General features: G+C 33.7%; 1 long non-coding RNA gene across 1 annotated transcript; it reads left to right on the forward strand.

Annotated features, from left to right (window-relative positions):
- Positions 1–9,589: 9,589 nt before the first annotated feature.
- LOC131831609 (uncharacterized) lies at positions 9,590–23,442 on the forward strand. Its single transcript, XR_009353725.1, has 3 exons — positions 9,590–9,692; positions 18,671–18,729; positions 23,262–23,442. It is a non-coding gene; the product is annotated as an uncharacterized LOC131831609 (long non-coding RNA).
- The last annotated feature ends 1,849 nt before the right edge of the window (positions 23,443–25,291 follow it).

Consider the following 25,291-nt stretch of genomic DNA (forward strand, 5'->3'; position numbering starts at 1 on the left):
AAAAAAGGAAGCTGATGCCATCATCCTTGAGAACCAGTACCTCAGAAAGACAAATGAAAATTTCAGTAAGGTATCAGAAAACTGAAAAAGACTATAAAAATAAATTCAGTCATTCTGCACATACAAAGTCCCAGGTATAAACTGTTATATATATTTGCTGTGATGTTTAGACATTCAGCAGCTCTTTTTTATGGTCTATCTAAATGTTTTATCTACTGCCAGTCTCTCTCCTGACTTTCCTCATAATAATTCATGAAAAATTTTAGCTAGGTTTTACTTTAAAATGTTCTCAATTATTATGTGATTTTAAATTAAGAAAGAGAGGAAGAACATAGTTTATGCACGTTGTTTGGTAAGCCTGACAGTTAGCTCTATATCATATAAATGTTTTCATTAGAGTCACGCTAAGATTTTATACTTTGCATCTTTTTAATGAAAAATGTGAGGTTGAAAGAAGTTAATTAACTTTTCCTAGAGCCCTTGGTTATGAAAGAAATAATGTGGATTTTCAGATGTTTTGATGTGAAACTTTGACATGAAATGTGAACATGAATCTTCTACTGAAGATATTTAGGTAAATATAAATAAATATGTTTAAATTACTATTTTAATATTCAAATAAAAATTATTTGTGTTGTATAAATTACATAGGCATATATACTATTTTTTCTTCTTTATGATGTTTATTTTCATTTTCAAAGGTAATACAGAACATTTTATAATTCCTTCCAGAATTACTACCTAAATTTAACATTAAGCATTTTTTAATGAACTAACAACAGTGTTAAAAATATCCTACTATTTACCAAGACCATATTTAGTATATAATTAATACACATAAATAACATGTTTAATGGAAATTAATTATAACATGAATATTTATAAATGTAGTCTCAAGATAAACTACATATAATTTCAAATTACTATCTTTACAAATTTCATTATAATTAATTTCAATCATTTTATAAAATCAAATTATGTATGGTAACATTCAATTATTAAAACTCCTCAGAAATTGTCTTGATCATTCTGTTACTTTGGTCAGGAAATTTCCTAAAAACCCATCCATTATCTATTCTTCTCTAATACTATATATATATATGTATATATATATATATATATATGTTCCTAAAAATCAGAGAGACACAACACACAAACTTCATCAGTGATGGGTTAAAAAAAAAAAAAAAAGATGGGAAACTAATTAAAAATGGTAGCATATGTTTACCCATAGTAAGTAGTTAAATAAATAAACACTATTAATAATTATAGTACTTCACTCCTAAAATTTCCTTGTAGAAGCGAGTGTTGGAGCAGTTATAGCCTGTGAGGTTTATGAAGTAGAAAAAAGGAGGATTCTCTGTAATCAGATTATCGTATCCCCTAATGTGGATGGACGTAGCTCATGACATTAGTTAACTGAGGTGGCTGGTAGATACTGAGTTATGTCCAGGCATACACACCATGCATTCTGTGTGTTCTTATGTGCTTGGTCCAGCTAAAGGCATTTTCCTACATTCACCTAATAGTTCCTTAAGTCAAAATCTCATATAACCAAACATCTCTCCACATTACACCCTAATTGGCTCCAAATATATCCATCCTGTTGGAACAAATTCATGTTTTCAAAACAGGCATTATAGCATAATGACTATAGTTAAAACTATTTTTTGTTTTGTTTTTATAGTTAAAAATTTTTAATTCAAAAATTTTAACTGTTAAATATATTTGTCTGCCAATCATCTTTAAGGAAACAAATATTTTCAAAATTGCTCGATGAAGCAAATATATTCTACTAACTAAATTGACACATATTATTTCAACAATTTATAATAGAATAAAATTTATAATAATTTATAATAATTCATAAATAGAATTTATAATAGAAGTGTGTCTTTCTTTAAAAAACAGTAAAAAAATTTAAAACATGTTTGCAATTACTAATAATATTGAAATAAATGACAAAAGAGTTAAGAATTATTTTGATTTTCCTGGAGTGCCTGGGTGGCTCAGTCAGTTGCATGGCCAGATCTTGGCTCAGGTCATGATCTTGGGGTTCTGAGATCAAGCCCTGGACAGGGTCCATGCTCAGTGGGGAGTCTGCTTGAGGATTCTCTCTCTCCCTCTCCCTCTGCCCCTCCCCCTGCTTGCATGTTCACTCTTACTCTCTCTCTCCAAAATAAATAAATAAATCTTAAAAAAAAGAAAAGAATTACTTTGATTTTCCCAAATAAGAAGAAGTGCATGTATGATTTTTTTAGTCACCTTTTCATTTATATATTGTTTTCTGGAGACACTTTATTTTCATAAGGAAGTTATGAGAATATATGTTAGAACTTTTTGTTTATTTTTGCTTTCATTTTTTGGCCAATGGTCATTGACCAGATATATTAATGTTAGGTTGTATATAACTAGTTCAGTGACCAAACAAGTAGGCTATTTGATGGATTAAGGAATAAGGAATACAAATTATTAGTCTAAAAAATTACATTTAAGATTGCATTTTAGAAGATTAATTACCCAAAAAGCTCTCTTTCTAATGAGAGCTAGATCCAACAATAAACTAAATTTCAGTTAGTGAGTCCATATGTCCATTTCTATATACTGAACCAGTCCCTGGAGTCTTTGCAGTAGTTAATGAACCCTTAGTCAGTTACTACTTGAGGAAAAAGTATTTATTAGTATATTAAAAGATATAAAAGGGATAATTGAGCTCAAGTTCTGATTAAAAAAATTACTGCTTTCATGATTCAACTTTCTTCTCTTTTTGGATTTTATGGCCATATAAAACGGCACTCTTTATATCTGTTAGACCTGAATTGAGGTAACTTTCTAGTTCATAGCAACTCTTTGCCAAGTTTCTAACAATGACCGCAGACTCATGATTCTCAGCCTGACCCAGTGTCACTACCACCTGCTCCTACAGAAGAAATCTCTGTAGCCATGTTAGGTCCAAAGCAAATTAAAAAGATTCATTCTTTTTAGATTTAACTATGAGGCTCAGAAAGAAAAAGGCACTGCACTCTTTCCCTCTGATTTGTTTATAGATGAGTCTTCCTCCTCTTAAGGAGGAAAAAATAAACTCTCCTTAAGTAAGAGAGAATGATGTTGCACCCATATGGCAGTAGACATGAGAATGAGAGCCTTAGTTATGGTGGAGCCCGGTTCCTGATTATAGTCTCCAGGACAGGAACTCCCACCTGACTGTTCCTAGAGATCCTTTTTTGAGCCTTTGATCAATCTCTCTATTTCCCAAAAGTTCTTCATTTACCCTAAAAGTAGAATTTGATTTTAGTTACACATGTTGGTAATAAAAGAGCCTTGATTATGAAAGCTTCTTTACCAAACCAAAGTTGTTTTTCATTTAATTTTAATTTAATGACTTAATTATGTATGTAATTAAGTGACTTCAAAAATATAGTGAGTAAGCACAGACAATGACGTAAAGTCCAAGATTTATTCTACTGATTACTTAAAATCGCAAAAAAAAGAAAAAAAATTTTGTAAATTTACAGTATTTGAGCTACAAATGAATTTAACATCAATGATAATGGGACATCTTGCATATGACTTCTGATATGATAAAAGATATACCACGTATGAAGTATTCTTGCAAAAATGTTTAACATAAAGTAGTCAAGCCTGTGGACTTAACATCCAGTTAAGTTGTAAAAATGTCAGGCAATATAGGGGCAAGTTACTTGACACTAACAGGAAATAATCCAACAGATTTAGGATGTAGAATATCCTACACAATAATAACAGTTGATCTGAACTCTCATAAAGTCAATAATGGTTAAAATGATGGTGAGATTGCTAGAGACAAAAGGGTATAATGACCGACCAACCAAATGTGAAGAATAAATTTGAGTAGGTACTGTTCTTTAAAAATCTGTAAAGGACAGGGCGCCTGGGTGGCTCAGTGGGTTAAGCCGCTGCCTTCGGCTCAGGTCATGATCTCAGGGTCCTGGGATCGAGTCCCGCATCGGGCTCTCTGCTCAGCAGAAAGCCTGCTTCCCTCTCTCTCTCTCTCTCTCTCTGCCTGCTTCTCTGTCTACTTGTGATCTCTCTCTGTCAAACAAATAAATAAAATCTTTATTTAAAAAAAAAGTGATAGGTTTCAGACCTCTTTAAAGAAAATCTGTAAAGGACAATTTTAAATAACTGGTAAGAGTTGAGTGGAGACTAGATATATTAGATTTTATTATAGAATTTTCATGTAATATTATAGAACTATCATTTTATGTATTATAAAGGGGGAAAGTCAGAGCTAATAACCTGGTCACTGAACTCATTAAGAGAAATCAGCTTAGGGTTTTCTGGAAGGTTTTTTGTGTTTTTTTTTTTTTTTTTTCCAACATCTGTATATTTATTTAACTTCCATTAATGCACCTCCTTTTTTTTTTTTTATAAACATATATTTTTATCCCCAGGGGTACAGGTCTGTGAATCACCAGGTTTACACACTTCACAGCACTCACCAAAGCACATACCCTCCCCAATGTCCATAATCCCACCCCCTTCTCCCAACCCCCCTCCCCCCAGCAACCCTCAGTTTGTTTTGTGAGATTAAGAGTCACTTATGGTTTATCTCCCTCCGAATTCCATATGTGTTTTTTTTTTAAGATTTTTCAATTTATTTGACAGAGAGAGATCACAAGTAGGCAGAGAGGCAAGCAGAGAGAGAGAGAGAGAGAGAGAGAGAGAGGAGGAAGCAGGCTCCCTGCCTAGCAGAGAGCCCGATGTGGGACTTGATCCCACGACCCTGAGATCATGACCTGAGCCGAAGGCACTAACCCACTGAGCCACCCAGGCAGCCCAGTTTTCTGGAAGTTTTATTTGAACTACTATAGAAGGATAAATAAAAGTTAGCTATGTTTTTCAACTTTCAAAAAATTACATAGATACACAGATTTAACTTCAAATTAACTTTTCTTCATTAATTTTTAGCATCATATGGAATAAAACTACTAATTTTCCCTGCTTAAAACCCTATTTTTAATGGTAGTTAACATTTAAATATCTAAATTACTGTCTCCTAAGCTCTTCTAACAATTTAATTGATTTGACATTGATTTTTTATGCTGCATACATAGAAAAATCTAGTAAGATCAAGGTGATCAAGATCAAGAAAAGGATATTGGCAATAAACTAAGAATCATATTGATACCTGAGGTCTAAAGAAAAATATCCATATGATAGTGTCCACAAAATGGTCTTTCCATGAAACATGAGCAAAATATGTACGTGAATAGATGAGACTGAACAAAACAATAGAGAAGAAAATTCACAAAATGAATCACAGACTGTACATCTGGAGAAAATATTATTTGTAGAAAACATTAAAATCCAAAAGGGAGAAAAATCTTGTTTCCCCAAAGAGCAAGTTAACAATTATTCCTTGTTTTGAATCTCCTTTAAAAAGTTCCTATGGGCGCCTGGGTGGCTCAGTGGGTTAAAGCCTCTGCCTTCGGCTCAGGTCATGATATCAGGGTCCTGGGATTGAGCCCCATATCGGGCTCTCTGCTCTGCGGGGAGCCTGCCTCCTCCTCTCTCTCTGCCTGCCTCTCTGCCTACTTGTGGTCTCTCTCTGTCAAAAAAAAAAAAAAAAAAAAAAAAAAAAGTTCCTATATGGGGGCGCCCGGGTGGCTCAGTTGGTTAAGCGATTACCTTCAGTTCCTGGAGTCCTCAGATCAAGTCCGACATCAGGCTCCCTGCTCAGCAGGGAGTCTGCTTCTCCCTCTGACCCTCTCCCCTCTCATGCTATCTCTCTCAAGTAAATAAATAAAATCTTAAAAAAAAAAGGTCCTATATGACTATAAAAATCCACATGATAAGTGAAAATATTTCTTTTGCTATAGAAAATAACTTGTATATATAATGCTCTAAGACAAAACTGGAATTCTTCATGTTTATACAATTATATGTTATGTGATTTATGAAGGCCATTTCTTAGAAGAAAATTCATAAAAACAGTACTACTTCAAGCTGTAATTTAAAGAAAGTTTTAGAAACAGATTCTAATTAAGGTAGTCTCTGTCAAAATATATCCACCAATTCATTAAATATTTGTATTCATTCATTAACAAATATTCAATGAATACCTCCCTCCACTAGGCACTGTGCTAGCATCAGACATAAAATTATGGAAACAGAAATTTCATTATCTTATTGGACTTAGAGAAAATAAACACAGACATAATATATTCTAGTTATCAAAAATGGTTCTCAGAAAACAAAACATGGTCTCAGTAAATTGGTAGAATGAGCAGAGAGGGCTTCATTGAATATAAAGAAGAGTTTAGAAGAACATGCACATGATTCCTAAAATTAAACAAAAGTTGGAATATTTGGAGAATGAAAAAAAGTTTTGCCCCGTCATAATGAGCTTGTGATTTAAGGAAAGTATGAGATGCAAATAAGGCAAATTTTGCATGGCTTTGTAGGCTGAGATGAAGAGTTTGTTTTTCAAGTGACCCAGGGATCCACTGAATCATTTGAAAAAAAAGAGGTGACATGGCCAAATTTCCACTACAATAGGGATCTACTAGAAGGAGAATGAATAAGGAGCAGGGGAGGTGGAGGCAGGGAGATTTTTAGGGTTTAATTTTCCAGTTACCAACCTTCTTCAAGTTTTCTCATTTCAGCAGTGAAGTCATCATTCCCAATGACTGAACCCAAACACCCAAGGGTTGTCATTATCTCCCTCTCGTGAGTTAAGCTGGTGGTTGCAGACAGAGAAAATTAGGCATGTTTATATTACTTAGATTAAATCAAGACTTGAAGTGGATTAGATAGAGGCCCACAGGAAATTGGAGAATCAAGAATGGATTCTAAATTTCTGTCTTATGCAAGTGAGCAAGTAATAACATTATCTGGTGACAAAGTGGACCATTACTAATGCATGTTTTAAAATGCAAAAGTCACACAAAATTGAGAACTGGAACGTAAAATAGCATAACAATGACATTGGGTTAATAGATTGTTGGCTCTTAGAAATATTTGTAAGTAAAGAGAATCTCTAGAAATTTAGTATGTGTTCTATTCCCCAATCTCTAGGCCAAAAGATATTCACCTCAAATATGTACTTTTGGATTCAGAATGTGTTGGGAGAAACAAAAAAGAGAACAGAAATAGAAAGGAAGGCAAGACAAAAGGGGGGAAAAAAGGAACAGAACAAAAAAGGCAAAATAAGAAAAGAGAAAGGAAAGGAAGAGAAATACAAGAAAAAAACTGTTGACAAGAGAAAAGTTGGAACACAAAAAGAAAGACAGAAATAATAGTATATATCATAATTTACAAACACTTTAGATCTGTGGGATGCCTGGGTGGCTCAGTTGGTTAAGCAGCTTCCTTCAGCTCAGGTCATGATCCCAGCGTCCTGGGATCGAGTCCCACATCGGGCTCCTTGCTCAGCAGGGAGCCTGCTTCTCCCTCTGCCTCTGCCTCTGCCTGCCATTCTGTCTGCCTGTGCTCACTCTCTCCCTCTCTCTCTCTGATAAATAAATAAAATATAAAAAAAAGAAAAAGAAAAAAAACACTTTAAATCTGAAAAGCATTTATCTTTGACTTGTTTTTTATTTTTTTTTAATTCAAGGAAGCCCTGACAATACCTCTAATACTATAAAGATGGCTGCTAAGAGTTAAAATACATTTTCAAGCAAACTGCAGTTTTGAAAAGTCCAACATTCTCAAGTTATTCAAAAGTGACAGTAGTTTTTCCTTTTCTCTTATTTTCCTGAATCTTATAACTACACTTTTTTTTTCCAAAAATAACTACAGGCTTTTTTTTCCTATCAATTGTGTGTCAAGAACCACGAGCTTCTTTTCATAGAAACTATCTAAACCAGTATTGTACAATTTTACCTCATATTCTTCTCAACTACCAGGTGTTCAAATTCCTTTGTGCTGTGGTACAAAGTCACATTGGTTGGCATTATAATCTTGTCTGGTATTTTATATGTTTGTTAAAGTACTGACTAAATTTCCAAGTAGAGTACATTTATCAAGTTTTAGCTTTTATTTCCAACACTTAAGAATAACCAAGACACATTTCTTAAATGTATTATAAACTATTTAAATATTGTGAGGAAATATTATAAAAGTACTATTTAAAGGTTAAAAAGAAGAGGGGTGCCTGAATGGCTCAGTGGGTTAAAGCCTCTCCCTTCAGCTCAGGTCATGATCCCAGGGTCCTACGATAGAGCCCTGCATCGGGCTCTCTGCTCAGTGAGGAGCCTGCTTCCTCCTCTCTCCTTCCCCCCCCCCTGCTTACTTGTTATCTCTGTTTGTCAAATAAATAAATAAAATCTTTTAAAAAGAAGTTAAAAAGAAGAGATGTCACAAAAGAAACAAAATTTTGCTTCCTTTTTTTTTTCCTCTCTGAGTTTAAAATGGGTCTCAAAAGTCAAAGGTGGTATCATACACAATAGTTTATAAGGTTATGTATTTCTCAATTATGGGGTTATGAGGGAAATTATTTATACTTATAGGTTAGTTGTAATAGTTAATTCATATAGTTCTACTTGTTTGCTAAAAAGAGGCTATCAGAAATGATACATGACAATGAAACCTCTAAGAAAAGATTGCCTTTGGGGATAACATTTTCATTGGCCTAAATTTTGAAATGGTTCAAATTTACTTTTCATCAGATGAGCTTTTCCTTAGAAATTTGTTCCTAAGAACATTTTTTCCAATGGGTTTTCCAGAAAGTGTTTAAAATCCTTTAGCTATGTTGCAACCAGCATTATAATGGATAATAATGTCAATCTTCTATATTAATATAACATAAAACCTGTGATATTTGTGAAGGTGTCATGAAAGAAATATTACCTTGCATTTATTCATATTCCAATGGTACAGATAATACCACTTTTATTTTATGTATATTGATTATTAGGATATGCTATATGTTTCAAAACTATAGAAAAGTAGGACAATTTATATATTCTAACCCTTAAAGTTAATAATCATTCCCTATATACTTTTCTGTCTATCACTTTCTCTAGCTTTCACATTAGTACAGACTCTTTGAGACTAAGGGACAATAGTCATGAGATTTTAGTAAGGATATATAGTTAAATATTATAACATAGATAGCTTGATGTTATTTTCATAAGTAGCAAAGACAGAATGTTCATGTGCCTGGCCATGATTTTTATATATTATGAATTTGCCTAACATCATTCCTGTATCTGGCAAATTAGGCCCAGGGATATAAAATATTTACCCAGATATTAGTCATATTGTCTGAAATAAAAATACAGCTATTTTGCACTTCAGAGAATATAATACCAAAATTTACTAACTCCATCAAGTCAATTTTTGAGTGAATTGTTGCAAGGATATATTCCAATTATCGCCATCCAGCAGCGATAATAACGACCCTCCGTCCGGTTGGGTTTCAAAAAAAGAGAGCTTTATTCCATATGGCCATCGCTTATATAGGGGAGCTAAGCCAATCAGCATAGACAGCGGTATGCATCCACCAATCTTAAGCTTGTTACTAAGTACCCACAGCATAGCCATAGTTTAACAGCCAATAGGTAGTACTTCCTGTTTACGATCAGTCACTCTAGACACACCTTCTGGCAAATCGCCAGGCGCCATTTTGCAAAGCTCTGCGGTTGACGGATCTCCGGGCCCCTGGAGCACCCGCCCTCGACACCAGTGAGTAAGAAGCTAAGATAAAGGTAAATAGTAATAAATAGTGCATCTATCCATAGTATTACAACAAACTGATCACAAGCATCAGTGGAAAACATGAAAATGATTTTATGTTTAATCTAAAGCATTTATCTTTTTTATGAGTTATCTAAATATAGTACATATTTGAGAAATATCAAAATTTTGAGAACCAGAACAGTTGTAAGATGAATGACTTTTTAGGCAATATAATGCTATAAAAATGTGAATTTTAGGTTGAAATATGCTTTAAGCATACTTTCATTTTATGAAATATTATTTTCAGTAAGTTTTCAAATTATACACAAGTAGAATATTGCTATTAAAAACTAGTTCATGAATTCCTGAAAAGTACACATATGCCAATTGCTGCACACAGATTTAATATTTTGTGTTTGAACGAATATATTTGATAATTTATGCAGTTATTTATAACTGAATTATGTTTGCCTCTTATCTCTTAATATTTAAAGTCCTAGTTTAAAATACTATTCATGAATTATTTGTATTTCCATATTTCCTATTTCCAATTTTTTTGATAATCAGTTTTTCTATAATATTAGACTTTATATAGCACATGGTATGCTATACTTCTATGTTGGCTGAGAACCAAAACCACACAATCTGTACCTCCCCCATAATATGGATGTTGCCTTCTTAATCTAACTGTTCTTTAACTCTTACACAGTATGGAAGTATGTTAAGAAACAAAATACAAAATGCGAAGTATATGGGAGAACATAACAAGTGAAAAAAAATGTAATTGAAATGAAAACAAATATGGTTAGGTTATGTAACAACAGGTAAAAGGAGATAGAGTGAAAAGAAGATAGCTACAAAGAAAGCATTTAAAAACCAGTCAAATGAGACAAGGTAAAAAGTATAAAGAAGATGTTCATTGTGATAGAATAGAAGATGTTTTCACATATATTTTAATCTGGGTTCATTTAGAACTTTTAAGGAAATAAGGAAGGAAATATTCTAACATATGATGATTGAGAAGTTTCTAGAAGTGAAAAAAGAGACACAAATTAATAGATTTATTAGAAATATTAACAGATTAAAAAGATTGACATATAGACATATCATAATGAATGTATAGAGTATTAACAATGAAAAGAATATACAAATTAATCAATTTTCACCTGACTTATTGACAGAAAAATTGAAAGCCTGGAAACTGTGAAGTGTCTTGAAATAATCAATAAATATCTATTAACCTAGGATTTATATCAAACAAATTTATAATTCAGGAATAGGACAAAATATGGACACTTTCAATCTATAAAAAGGTAAATATACGGGCGCCTGGGTGGCTCAGTGGTTTGGGCCGCTGCCTTCCGCTCAGGTCATGATCTCAGGGTCCTGGGATCGAGTCCCGCATCGGGCTCTCTGCTCAGCAGGAAGCCTGCTTCCCTCTCTCTCTCTGCCTGCCTCTCTGTCTGCTTGTGATCTCTATCAGGTGAATAAATAAAATCTTAAAAAAAAAAAAAAAGAAAGAAAAAAGGTAAATATACTCACAAGAGTAGAAACTTTATTTTTTTAAGATTTTTCTTATTTATTCATGAGATCCACAGAGAAAGAGAAAGAGAGAGAGAGAGAGTGAGGGAGAAGCAGAGGGAGAAGTAGCCTCACTACAGAACAGAAAGCCTGATGTAGGACTCAATCCCAGGACCCTGGGATCATGACCTGAGCTAAAGGAAGATGTTCACCCATTGAGCCACCCAGGAACCCCGCATAGTAACTTTTAAAGGACAAAAATAATAAAATGAATGGAAATTCCAAAATATTAGAAAAAATAATGTGAAAAATATGCAATACAAGCAAGGATTAATTTTATTCAACAGTGATAAGAAAACTACCATACTGACAATATCTAATTTATAGGCTTAAGTAAAATAACATAAATATAAAATAATGAATAAATTAGCAATTCAAATTTTGTAAACTACAGTTAAAGAACTCTAAGTCATTGTATTGTTGGGGGTTCTTGATAAGCTTTACATTTCTTGCTAAGAATACTTGTTAAAATAGTAAAATTGCTTAGTAAAATAAAAAAACAAGTATGTATAATTTCCAAGGTAGAGGACAAATTAAACAAAAATAGTAAATAAATGCAAAGCAAGACAATGGAAAATAAAAGTTAAAAAAAATAAATGAAATGGAATGAATAAAAAGAAAATATGGCCATAGAGAAAAAAAGAAGAAAGAAAACCTAAAATTAATATATGAGTTGTCAAAACGAAGTGAATTACATCACTAAATAAAGTTCGTTAAAAGTTTTATTTTTCTGATGATCATGACTAAAGACCACATAGTTCCTATAGTGAAGTAGGGTCAGACTTTTTATAGGAAAGTAGTAGGTTACTTATGGGTGGTTTGAGGTTGACAGAAATTTTCAACTTGAACTGAAACTTGAGTTTCTGTTTTGCTTGTTTTATTTTCTGTTAATGTGTCATTTGTTCATTGTTCTCTTATCCATCAGAATGCTATTTTCCAAGCATTATTTTGGCAAACATTGCAGTTGGTGGGCTAGCTAAAGTTCCTGGAATAGGGCAGTAAATATAAAGAGAAAGAAACAGGTGTAAAGAAACACAGTCATCATTAGTTTTTCAAGTTCACTGTATATTTTACATGATTCAGATCATGAAGTGAGTAATTCATTCATTTCAAAATTCAGTGATATTATTTTTGAGTGCCCATTCTTTAGATGTTTATATCCAAAAATGAATTGTGAATAAGATCCCTGTCCTCATGAATTTAAATTCAGAAGGGATAGAAAAACAAAATTAAATAGACAAATTTATATTGGGCTTACTAAGAGCTTATTTATTATATAATATTGCTAAACCTATAATGTCAAAGCAGATATATATACACACACACACACAGATATATATATATATATATACACACACACACATATATATATATGGTGATTTCCATGGAAAAATATAAAGGGAAACAAAAATTATGAATAGTTTCAAGAAAATTCTAATGGTCATTCTATAGTATCCAAAAGAAGAGTCAACTTGTATCATCAGGTGAGGCATAGTAACTCTCATATGAGTTAATATTGCTTAAATATGGATTCATCTTTGTTTAAATTCTGTTCCATGGATTTTTTTTTTAATTTTTGTTAACAAATAATGTATTATTAGCCCCAGGGGTACATGTCTGTGAATCGCCAGGTTTATACACTTCATAGTACTCACCATAGCCATGGATATTTTTAACTAAAAATCACCTTATCCGATAAAACAGTGGGACAATTCAAGAAGTTAATGTTGTGGTTTCGTCAGGGACCTTAAATAAGTCATTTGGCCAAAATATATTAGTTTTTGAAACAAATGATTATTCAAATGGGTTGTTATTCTATCCACTTAACAGAACATTACAAAGACACATGGGGTATTGATAATTTGATGATTGTATCATTCAGTGAGTTAAATAAATTAGAAATCTCATCAAAAATTTTTTGAGAGGCTATCATTAAACAAAAAAATAATGACTAGCACTTGACATCATGTAACTTTCATGTAAATCTTTATATGGGCCTTTTGCAAATGTGCATGGGAGAATGGAATCATCTGGTGAACTTCCACCCTAGAAGCAGGAAAAGAAGATGAATCTTTACATGATAGCATTTGGAGGCACAACTGAGAATGGCTTATCCAAAGACCAACAAGTGGTTGCTGATGTTCATTGGGGGGAACTCTCCTTTTGTAATCTCCCTGCTCTGACTCTTTCCTAAAAAGCAGTTGGAACTATTTAGGATTTGGGGTTAGATGACCTGATTGCTAAAGGAGATCTCTTTAAGTAAACTCTTGTTTCTACATCTGTTTGTGCATAGTACTCAACAATCCTATTTTGTTATTTTAAGGAGAGCACAGAATTTGGATAATTTAGTGATATGTAACAACCGTTTAACAAATAGGCATGAACATTCTGTGTCCCTAAATTCTCTGAACTTTCAAACTAAACTATTAGATATATAGTGATGTTTTAAATAAGACTACAAGGTAAGGAAACAATGGAACTTGCCCAATGCAAAGAAAATCATACCTGTCTCTCTGTTAGTTACTCTGGATGATGGGAGAGGTCTGTCTATAAACATGTAGCTAAAGAGGAATCCCTCCAGGAACCACTCTAAAGGTTTTAAGAGATAGAATGCTAAAGGAAAAAAGATTGAAAACAATTGGCTCAGCTGTTCAGAAAGTGGAGAGAAGGAAACAGTAATCTGTCATTGTGTGGGTAGACAAGTTGCTGGAAAATTGGGTAAATTGGAAATCACTGGAAGGCAGCTATTTTGTCCTCAAGTGCATTAGATAGCCAGGGAAATTGCTATTAAATGGTCAACGATGACCACTCAAATGTTTCTAGCTGTTTGGAATATAGAGCTACATAGAATCAGAAGATTATTATTATTATTCTAGTAATGAATGAATCTGAATCTAAAGAAAATGTTTCCTAAAAATACATTAATTTTATTCTTACCAAAATATTTCAAACAATATGAATTTTCCTGTGCTTGTGAATATACATGCAATGAAGTAAACAAAAACTTCTTTTCTCTTCATCTTTGTTAAGTTAATCCATTAGAAATTCAGAATATTTGGTCCCACTCAACTCTACTAAATCTCCAATTTAATAAAATCCCAGATTACTTATATACCCATTACAACTTGAGAAGTACTTCTCTATATTGTCTTGAGTGTCCAATCTCTGGCACAAATTTGTCCCTGTCGACTCCTTCATTAAAATTCAAGACTTCCTCGAAATCAAGAAGAAAGTTTAGTTTATGAAAGTGAACTGAATTTAGGTTTATCTTACGATTTTCACCATCCATTTTTACCCAATAGAAGAAAACTTATTTTTGCCAACTCAAGAAGTGTCACTTTAACTTGACTTTTTAATATTTTTATTTCAATAAGTAAATTAAAATAAGAAATGGATATAAGAATTGATTTTTTTATATTTAAAAATATTAAACTATTTATGTGTTGACATCTAATTGACATATTATTTTAATTTCAGGTGTATAACAGTGATTTGATCTTTTTATATCTGAAATAATAGTCAGTTTAAAACTATCTTTTATGAGTAATCCTTAATCAGTTCAGGAAAAATTGATCCATCCTCTACCCCCCATTTCAATAATATTCTTTTTCAAGAGGTCATATTTTCTGGGCACCTGGCTGGCTCAGGTGGTGAAGCCTCTGCCCTGGGCTCGTCATGATCTCAGGGTCCTGGACTCAACCCTGTGCTGAGCCAGGCACCTGGCTCTCTGCTCAGCAGGGAGTCTGTTTCTCTCTTTCCCTCTGCCCTTCCCCCCCATTTGTGTGCATGCACAGGCCCACATGGGCTCTCTCCTTCAAATAAATAAAATAAAATAAAAGAGGTCATATTTTCAAGGGGACTTGAATTTTATCAATCTTAGAATGAAATATCTGGTTCGCATGATTTATTTCTATTGAACTCAACAGTGCAGGATCCCATTCAACACTGTGCTTATCTGCAGCTAAAATCTGGACCATGCCCTGTCGGTGCCCAAGCGGCTTGTAGTGCATGCGCGGTGATGCTTCTGGGCTCCGCCGTGCCCGCTCCTTGCGTCGGCTGCCGCTGCCTCAAGCCATGGCTGCCGCCAGGTGGCGATGGTGCGGAGCTGCTCTGGCTGGGCCCACGGGGGGGCCCCGGCGCCCCTCGACTTTTTCGGTGCCCAAAAGTAAACACGCCATTAAGATGGCGGCTGGATGCGAGCCAGTAGGCGGAACTTAGGATTTTGTATCTATGTGGCTTTGAGTGATTGGTTGTGCAACCTTGGTATATATAGACATGCACGGGTGGGGGAGAGAGAGATCCCAACAGCTACGCAGAAATAAAGCTTGCTTCGCTGAGGTCTCCTGGTCGTTCTTGCTGGCCAGAGCTACAATGCCCTACACTCCATTACCAAACAGTTCACTAGAAGAGCATGAGCAACTTAGAAAGGCTTTTAATGTAGAAAGTTTACATTTTGTTTCATGGGTGGTGGTTCTTTTTGTTTTTACTGTAAATTCCCCAATTTATAATTTGATGTTCCATCATTAATATGTCAATAAACAATAACAATGTATCATGGAATCCCCTCGGGTTTTTATTAATACATTGATGCATGCTTAAAACAATGTTGTAAATTCTACTTTGCACATCAATATTAATGTATTGTCCACCATATATTTCAATATATCTTCAACCATCCTTTCTATTTTTAAGCAGTGTGCATCATATAGTTTAAGAATGTTGTCTTCCTTGTTAAATTTTTATTTCCACCTCTTATAGGAAAGTTATATGGTTTGCATTTCTTGTGACAAATGACATAAAGCTTTTATGTATTATGCTTATAAACTATCTTTTTTAAAGTTTTATTTATTTATTTGAGAGGGAGAGAGAGTGAGGGGGAGGGGACGAGGGTAGAGGAAGAGGGAGAGAATCTCAGGTAGGCCCCATGCCCAACATAGAGCATATTGTGGGGCTTCATCTTACCACCCTGAGGATCATGACCTAAGCCCAAATAAAGGAGTCAGGTGCCCAACTGACTGAACCACCCAGGAGCCCCACAATATTTGTATTTACAGTAGCTGCTTGTTTTTATTTTTCATAATTAGTTTTCACATAAAATAGAGCTGCATCTATAGTTTCAATATTTCCCATAAATAATTTCCACTTTTAATGCAAACAAGTAAAAAATACTAATTGTATTAAGCAAGAAATTTAAGCATTAAAAATGGATCATTGTTTGTAGTTTTAATCTGTGATACAGTCCCATTTTGCTATAATACTTTAATCATGTGTCTTTGAAAAAATAATTTTTAATCCTATTCAATATAGTAACCATAGTTTTACTTAAATCCATGTAGTTGGTTTAGTAGTCATTAGTAGTACTTACAGTCATTTTATTTTTTATCTTATTTTTTAATTCTTCTTAAAGACTTTATTTATTTGAGAGAGAGAGCACAAGAGAAAGAACTGAGCTGGGGAAGGGCAGAGAGGCCAATGGAGAGGGAAGAGACTTCCCCTCTGAGCAGGAAATGCAAAGTGGGCCTCAGTCCCAGGTCCCTGGGATCCTGACCTGAGATGAAGGCAGACACTTAACCAACTGAGGCACCCAGACACCCCAGTTTTTTAATCTTATTTTTAATTTCTTATTTTGATTAAAGTTATTTAGGTATTATTCCTCTTTCACTTCATTCTCTTCAAATGGAGGTATTATACATTTTAAAATTTTCCATTTTAAATACAAAATTTCTGGTTTAACATATTTTTCAAAACCCAACAGAAACTACCTCCATTATTTAGATATTAGGTTATATAAAAAAGTCCAAGATTGTCCAGATATTTTACATTACAGAAATCAAAATATCAATCCTGTATAATTATTTTAGATATGTTTTTGCTATCATTGTATTTTAAGTATTATAAGATATGTTTAGAAAAGGGCATATTTTTATTAATATAATCAGAAATCTAGTTCACATTCTGATACAAAGATTCAGCTATATTTTTAAAAAAGACAAACAGCTCGTGGGCACCTAGTGAGCCTGCTTCTTGCTTTGCCTGCTGCTCCCCCTCTTGTTGGTGCTCTCTCTTTCTCTGAAAAATAAATAAATAAAATCTGTTAAAAAAAAAAAAAGTTCATGAAATTTTCTTTTATCTTGTATCTGTTTCTGAATAGTATTTAAATTCTTAGGCTTATGCTTTTGATAGGGGTACTTATATTGTTTTATTCCGTCCCTTCTCTTATATTATACAGTTATAACTTCTCTTTCTGTCTTTCTAGTTCACTACATTTTTTTCTCTACTGCAAAAGTTTCTAAAGTTTGTATTCCATACTATAGATTTCAATTGCTGTTCTATCAACACAGAATTGCAATTTTCATTTCATTTCTAAATTACAGAAATTATATCTATGTATTTTCCTTTAAAAAAAAAATAATGTGCAAGGAGGGCCTAGGTGGCTCAGTTGGTAGGTGTCTATACTTTTAAAAAATATTTTATTTATTTATTTAACAGAGGAACTGCACAATCATGGGGAACAGCAGAGAGAGAGGAAGAAGCAGGTAATCTGCTGAGTAGGAAGCCTGATGCAGGGCTCCACTTCCGGACCCAGGGATCATGACCTGAGCAGTAGGCAAACATTTAACCAAATGAGCCACGCAGGCACCCCAAGCATCTGATTCTTGACTTCGGCTCAGGTCCAGATCTCAGGGTTTTGAAATGGAGTCCCCAGTTCGGTTCTGTAGTCACTGGGGAGTCTGCTTAAGATTGTTCTCACTCCCTTTGTCCCTCCCCTCCTGCTCACATATGCCTGATCTCTCTCTCTCTTTCTCTCAAAATAAAATAATAGTAATAATAATAACAATAATGTGCAAAATCTCTTAAAGTACTCACTAACTAGGTCTAGCTTCTACCTCTGTGATAAACATCAGAAGTAATAAAATATTCTCTTAAATGCAAATAGACACTATTTGAAAATAAATCAGTGTCATTCACCAAACCAACAAGGTAAAAGGACAAATATATAATCATATACATAGAAACAAACAAAAAAATTGTCAAAATTCAACATCAATTTTTAAGAATTCTCAGCAAGATAGGAATAGTAAGCAACTTTCTCAACCTAACAAAAGATGTCTGTAAACATTTACAGTTAAAATCATACTAAATTATGATATGTTAAAAAACTCTTCACCTAAGACCAAGAATAAGGGAAACTTCTTCTCTTTCACTATTTCTATTCAGCATTGTTCTGAAGGAACTAACCTGTGCTAAAACTGTGGAGAATAAGTTATTGGCCATGCATTACTCAAAATCAGAACCAAAAATAGACTATAAAGGAGAGCAGAAAATGCAGTAATATGTCATTTAGCATATTGATTATTTTGAATTAAAGTTAGTTCAGAAACAGCCTGCACAAGAAGGACACACTGACCATTCTTTGTCTTGGCAGGGAAATAAGGAAAACATCCATTTTGCCAGAAATAGGAAATTTAAAGCCAAAAAGTCCATGTAAGTAAATTTGTTAAGTCCTCACTAACTAGCCCATAGCACAAACTTCTTTGTCTTGTCAATTAGTCACAGAATTTTTGTTTCTTTGTCTAAAAGGCAAAAGTGATGACTCCTTTAGTTATTTCACAGTCTTTTTTTTTTTTTTTTTTTTTTTTTTTTTTGGTGGGGCTTCTATGTACAAAATTAAATTTGTTTTTATCTTGTTAATATGTTTTGTGTCAGTTTAATTTTTAGACCAGGCAAAGAACCCAGAAGAAAAAAAAAAAGGAAACATTTTTTGTACCTACAACCAATAACCAGAAATAGAAGGGAAAACAACAATAAAAAGAGTCAGAATAAAAAGGAGAGGAAGGGGAAAACAGCAAAGTTAGATTCTGTTTCTCTTTTTCTAAAGGTAAAATAAAAGGTGTTCTTGTGTTTGAACATCAGAAACATTTGCTGCTTAAGCAACATAGTTTAAATGATTAAGGTAAGTGATTCCACTTGGTCATTGGAGTGGAACAAGCTATACAACAAACTATAATTTTAAGAAAGTTACGGTCCACATCAGCCCCAGCCACTTCAAGACATATCTCCAAAGGCAAAAGAAACAAAAGTGAAAATAAACTTTTGGGAATTCATCAAGATCAAAAGCTTCTGCACAGCAAAGGAAATAGTCAACAAAAACAAAGAGGCAACCCACAGAATGGGAGAAGATATTTGCAAATGACAGTACAGGCAAAGGGCTTACATTCAAGATCTATAAAGAATTCAAATTCAATCCCCCCAAAAACAGATAATCACATCAAAAATGGGCAGAAGACATGAACAGACACTTTTCCAAAGAAGACATACAAATGACTAACAGACACATGAAAAATATTCATCATCATTAGCCATCAAAGAAAGTCAAATCAAAACCACATTGAGATACCACCTTACACTAGTTAGAATGGCCAAAATTAAGAAGACAAGAAACAAAGATATTGGAGAGTATGTGGAGAGATGGAAACCTTCTTATATTGTTGGTGGGAATGCAAGTTGGGGCAGCCACTTTGGAAAACAGTGTGGATATTTCTTTTTTTTTTTTTTTTTTTTTTTTTTTTTTAAAGATTTTATTTATTTATTTGACAGAGATCACAAGTAGGCAGAGAGGCAGGCAGAGAGGCAGGCAGAGGGAGAGGAGGAAGCAGGCTCCCCGCTGAGCAGAGAGCCCGACGTGGGACTCGATCCCAGGACTCTGAGATCATGACCTGAGCCGAAGGCAGCGGCTTAACCCACTGAGCCACCCAGGCGCCCCCAGTGTGGATATTTCTTAAGAAATTAAAAATAGAGCTATCCTATGACCCTGCAATTGCACTCCTGGGTATTTACCCCAAAGATACAGAGGTAGTGAGAAGAAGGGACATATGTACCCCAATGTTTATAGCAGCAAAAGCTACAATTGCCAAACTGTGGAAAGGGCCAAGATGCCCTTCAATAGAAAAATGGATAAAGAAGATATGGTTCATATATATGATGGAATATCATGCCTCCATCAGAAAGGATGAATACCCAACTTTTGTATAAACATGGATTGGTCTGGAGGAAGTTATGCTGAGTGAAGTAAGTCTTACAGAGAAAGTCAGTTATCATATGGTTTAACTTACTTGTGGAGCATAAGGAATAACAGAGAGGACAGGAGGAGAAGGAAAGAAAAGTGAATTGGGGGAAATTAGAGGGGGAGATGAAGCATGAGAGACTGTGGACTCTGAGAAACAAACTAAGGGTTTTGGAAGGGAGGGGGTGGGGGGAATGGGTGAGTCTGGAGGTGGGCATTAAGGAGGGCACATATTGCATGGAACTCTGGGTGTGGAGCATAAACAATGACTCTTGGAACACTGAAAAAATAAAATAAATTTTAAAAAAAGAAAGTCACTCATTTAAATGTAAGAATGTTTAAGTTCAAGATTTATTAATTCATTAATGAGTGAACCATGAAGATGGTGTTGTAGTTTGAATTGTGTTACCGCCCCAAATACATTGAAGTTCTAACCTCCAGTTACCAGGAATTTGACCTTATTTGGAAAAAGGGTCTATGTAGATGTGCCCTAGTCAAGATGAGATCATTAGATGGGACCAATACAGTATGACTGGTGTCTTTATGGGAAAAGAAGAGACACAAGCACACAGAAGAGGATGCCAATGTGAAGACACAGACATATGAAGAGACACTTGCGTAAATAGAAGTAGAGATTAGAGGGATGGATGTATAAGCCAAGGAGCACTAAGGATTGCTGGCAACATCAGAACAGGAAAAAATAAAATGGGAAATATTTCCCTCTGGAGGCCTAAAGAGAGTATTGTGCTGTTTTGAAATATGATTTGGTAAAATCAAGATACCTTGATTTCATAATCCTGCTTCCTTGTCTCTCCAAATCAATTTTAGTCAACTTATCTAACTCCAGGAAAATAAACATGAGAAAATGCTGTTTTGTAATAACATGAAAGGTATAGTTTATTTAAGGAGAACTGACACATTTATGATTTTAAGTCTTTTCCAAGAATATATTTCTCGGCCTGTGTTCAAATATAAATTTGTGTCATTCATGATTGTTTTCCAGTTTTCATTGGTATATTACCATTTAAGTCTACATTTAGGCATTTTAGTTAAGTTTGGTTATTAGTAGGTGCATTCTTCAAATAACCCTTCTAAATTCTTTAACGTGAATGCCCTTATTAATGCCATTTGACAAAATGATACATGTATATAGTATTAATAAACAATATTCAACTGAAACCAAAACAAGAAGTTACTATCAAGGTTTTCGGGGGTGTTTCATTTTGTTTTGTTTTGCTCATTTATATGACCATTGCAATGATAATTATTCTGCAATATCAACTATTGGAAATGACCCTCCATAAGTATTACTACTTTTCCCTGGCTGATTGATACATCTTTCTCTAATAATATGTTGTCTGGAAGTGTTTGACAATGTTTTACTTAACAATATGATGCATCTCTTTCCAAACACATATTTAACCATCAATGCACTGGTTGCAATAATCATGTTATTAATTTGGAAAAGTCACAGGCAATAAAGTTAGTTAATATGCAAGAGAAGAAGAATACCCTGCTATTGGCCCCAAAGTTCCTTAAAAACAAGCTTTAATAAAGCTAAATATGAGACTATAATTATATATATGTATATATATATATATGTATATGTATATATAAGTACTTCCTATATGAAATAAGATACATTGAAAAGCTGAAAGAATTGTTTTTATGTTACTTTATATCTCATGAATTCTATCAATTTGTATTTGGATATGACATTCGAGAGAAAGTGAAGACAGAGATATGGTTACACAGTACCTTTCCATAGACTAAAGACCACATTGATTAATTGCAGTAAAATTTTTATAATACTTTCCAATCTCCTCATTTGCTTAATGACCTTATAGTAGATTAAGATGGTCACTTCAGTACTTTATTGCATAAACAACAGAATGCCCCTTTACTTGACATAGTGCAGCATTTTTCTTTCTTTACATATATATATATTTTTTAAACGATTAAAACCAGGGAGGACAAAGCCTCAATAAGGTAATATGTTTATACTCCTGAGACCAAAGTTGTACAGCCTAATGTTGGGATTTGTTTAACAAAGTATTGGGTATTTAAAAATGAGGAAAAGTGAAAATAAAAGAAGATAAATGAAGAGATATGGAAGTGTTTTGCATGAAAGAACAAAGTATTTTTGATCTTTAATGACTACTGAGCAAGTAGGAGATGTTTCTATGTATAATTATATAATTTATAAAATACATTTTACTGATCCAGTAATAAGGGAATAGCTTATTTCAAATGATATAGAAATTCTCCATCACCTGGAATACACATACACACAAACACATACACAGGATCACATATAAAAATGAAATGAAAGCTCTTTGGTAGTGTTGATGATGATGAAGATGGTGCTAATGACATACATAATCCCTCTCTCTCTATATATATAAATATAATGTTACTTAAGAGTACATGTGCATCATTGCTATTAGTTGTGGGAATGAATCTGTAAAATAGTCCCTTGATTATTATTTGGGAAATATTTATTTAGTGTAAAAATCATGAAATATGCACTTACTATTTAATTTATCTTGGATATGACATCTTGCTCCTTAGATTCCTTTAAATATACATTTATTCTGTCATATATATGTCAAAACACACACTATATTTTTTTTCATGCTGAAAATTAGATATGCTTTGAAATATATGATCATCCCATTTCAGATGAAAAAAATAAAAATTTCTGGCTGACAAGTACATTCTCATCAGGAAAAAAAAAAAACAAAGTCCAAAGTCCAATAGTGACTTTAACAGAAAGTAAATTGCCCACATATGGAATCAACATAGGACAATATTGACATTTGTTAAAAAATGTTTATGTAGTGCTTTTAATCCCCTAGAAAGAAATACCAAATTCAAGGAACAATTCTATTTTTAATTCCTGACTTGTAATTATGAAACTCTAGCAACTTACTTTTCTTTTTCTCCATCTTAGCAGTTTTACCTGAAGCTTCAGAAGATCCCGTGAAGAATGTACAATAATCAGCAGTTTGCTTACTTCCACACCAACAGAAGGAAATTTACACTTATATGCCCTGAAGAATTGACTCGTTTCTGTAAATGACATATGGTGGAGGATCCTTTTTGAAAATAAATACTCCTGTTTTCATGCTGAACAGGTTTTTTCATTTAAATTCATGACAACATATCAAAAACCTTGACATAAAAATACAGAGCAATCAATTGAAGTAATACAGGATTTAAGTAATAAAAGATTTAAACAATTTAGTAGTTCTTCCATTCATTCTAAATTGAAATTTTAGAGAAGCTGTTTTAGAATATGCTGACAGAGTACACACAATCCACACACAAATTCAGCTGAAGGAAATTATCACAACTATAATGATTTTATTAAAGAAGAGAAATTAAGACTTTTTAGATTTTTAACTGAAGCTCATAGCAAATAAAAGTAATATCTTGGTTGGACAATAGTACACAATAGTATATAGAAACTTTAGACTATCTGTATTTATATAGCTTACCTATTAGAAATAAAACCTGAGACCATCTAGTTCAGCATGACTTCTTTTTTAAGATTTATCTGAGAGAGAGAAAGAGAGAGAGCATGTGAAGCAAGTGGGGGAAGGGGAAGAAGGAAAGAGAGAGAAGCAGATTCCCCACTGAAAAGGGATACTGCCCACTGAGACCAAGACCTGAGCCCAAGGCAGATGCCTAGCTGACTGAGCCACCCAGTGGCCCCATGTCAACATGATTTAAAAATTCATTTCATAATATTATTTTTTCAGGAAACTAGGACCGTTAACCAATAGATTACTTTACTTTTTACTTCAGGAAATTCCTGCAAACCAATTTGTGTGAGCAAACTGTCTTTTCTGACAATAGATTTCTCACTTGGGCATGTAACTATTTATTAAACAGCAGTTTACTTATGAAGACTCACTTCAAGGCCCTCATCTGAAAGTGTCCCTGAATTCTAAGTGCTTATATTATAGACTTTACCTGTTCTAATCAGTTACTGGCCTAAAAAGGCCTACCTAATCACTTAAGCCCAGACTCCAATGGCCTGTAAATATCATCTCATCATCTACTCCTCTAAAACACTGCCTTGTCCAAGTGGTGGTTTCCCTTGTGGCCATATTTATTTGTCATTTAGCTTTGCTTACTCCACATGTTTTTAGTTGGTCTTTTGGGGATTCCATAGGCAATAGCCCTCGAGGTTCTACAGAAACCATCCAAGACCCCTTTCCCATTATAGTTCAAGATCTTTAACAAAGAAACCTGGAGTTTCCCTGAGCCTTTTGAATCATCCATTCGAGGGTCTCCCTGATTATAGTGATAAAAACAGTTTTGTGTTAGACCTGAAATCTAATTTCTTTATGTTGGACCCTCAAATTCTGTGTTTATTTTGACCTCTACAAATGAGTAATTTTTTTTTAGGAATTCTTTGATCATTGGATCATATTTTATTCTTGACAGAAAGCCGTCTACAGTACTCAAAATATTGCTGACTTTCCTTCTGCATTTGGTCAACATATTTTAATATATAAAAAGTAAGTTCATAGGAGAAAGAACAGGCTTAAGTCCAATAATTTAACTCTCTGTTTGATCCTAAAGACTGGTGGATGGATGAGTGCAGATCTCTTGAGATCAGCTCCTGCATAAAACAGCTTTTGCTTGGTCACCTTTCAGAACTTTATAAGAGTTTTCCTTAGTTTTTTCATGTGAGGGGCTCTTCCTAGAAGAGATCTTCACTCCAAATGTTCTACCTGCTTGGAATTTCAGATGCACTGGGCTTCAGTAAAAAAGATTCAGATACTGGGTTAGGGGGTTAGTGTCCTAAGACAAATTTCAAAAGTAACTCTTCTACCATCCATCATCAGACACTCAAAGGCTCATCTTACTTTAGATCTATACTCCTGTATAGATCGATTGATCTATCTATCTATCTATCTATACTCCTATACTCCTATAGGCAGATTCCTGCATCTTATTATACTTTAATTT

The sequence above is a fragment of the Mustela lutreola genome, chromosome 5 (assembly GCF_030435805.1).
Source record: "Mustela lutreola isolate mMusLut2 chromosome 5, mMusLut2.pri, whole genome shotgun sequence".
Classification (NCBI taxonomy): Eukaryota; Metazoa; Chordata; class Mammalia; order Carnivora; family Mustelidae; genus Mustela; species Mustela lutreola.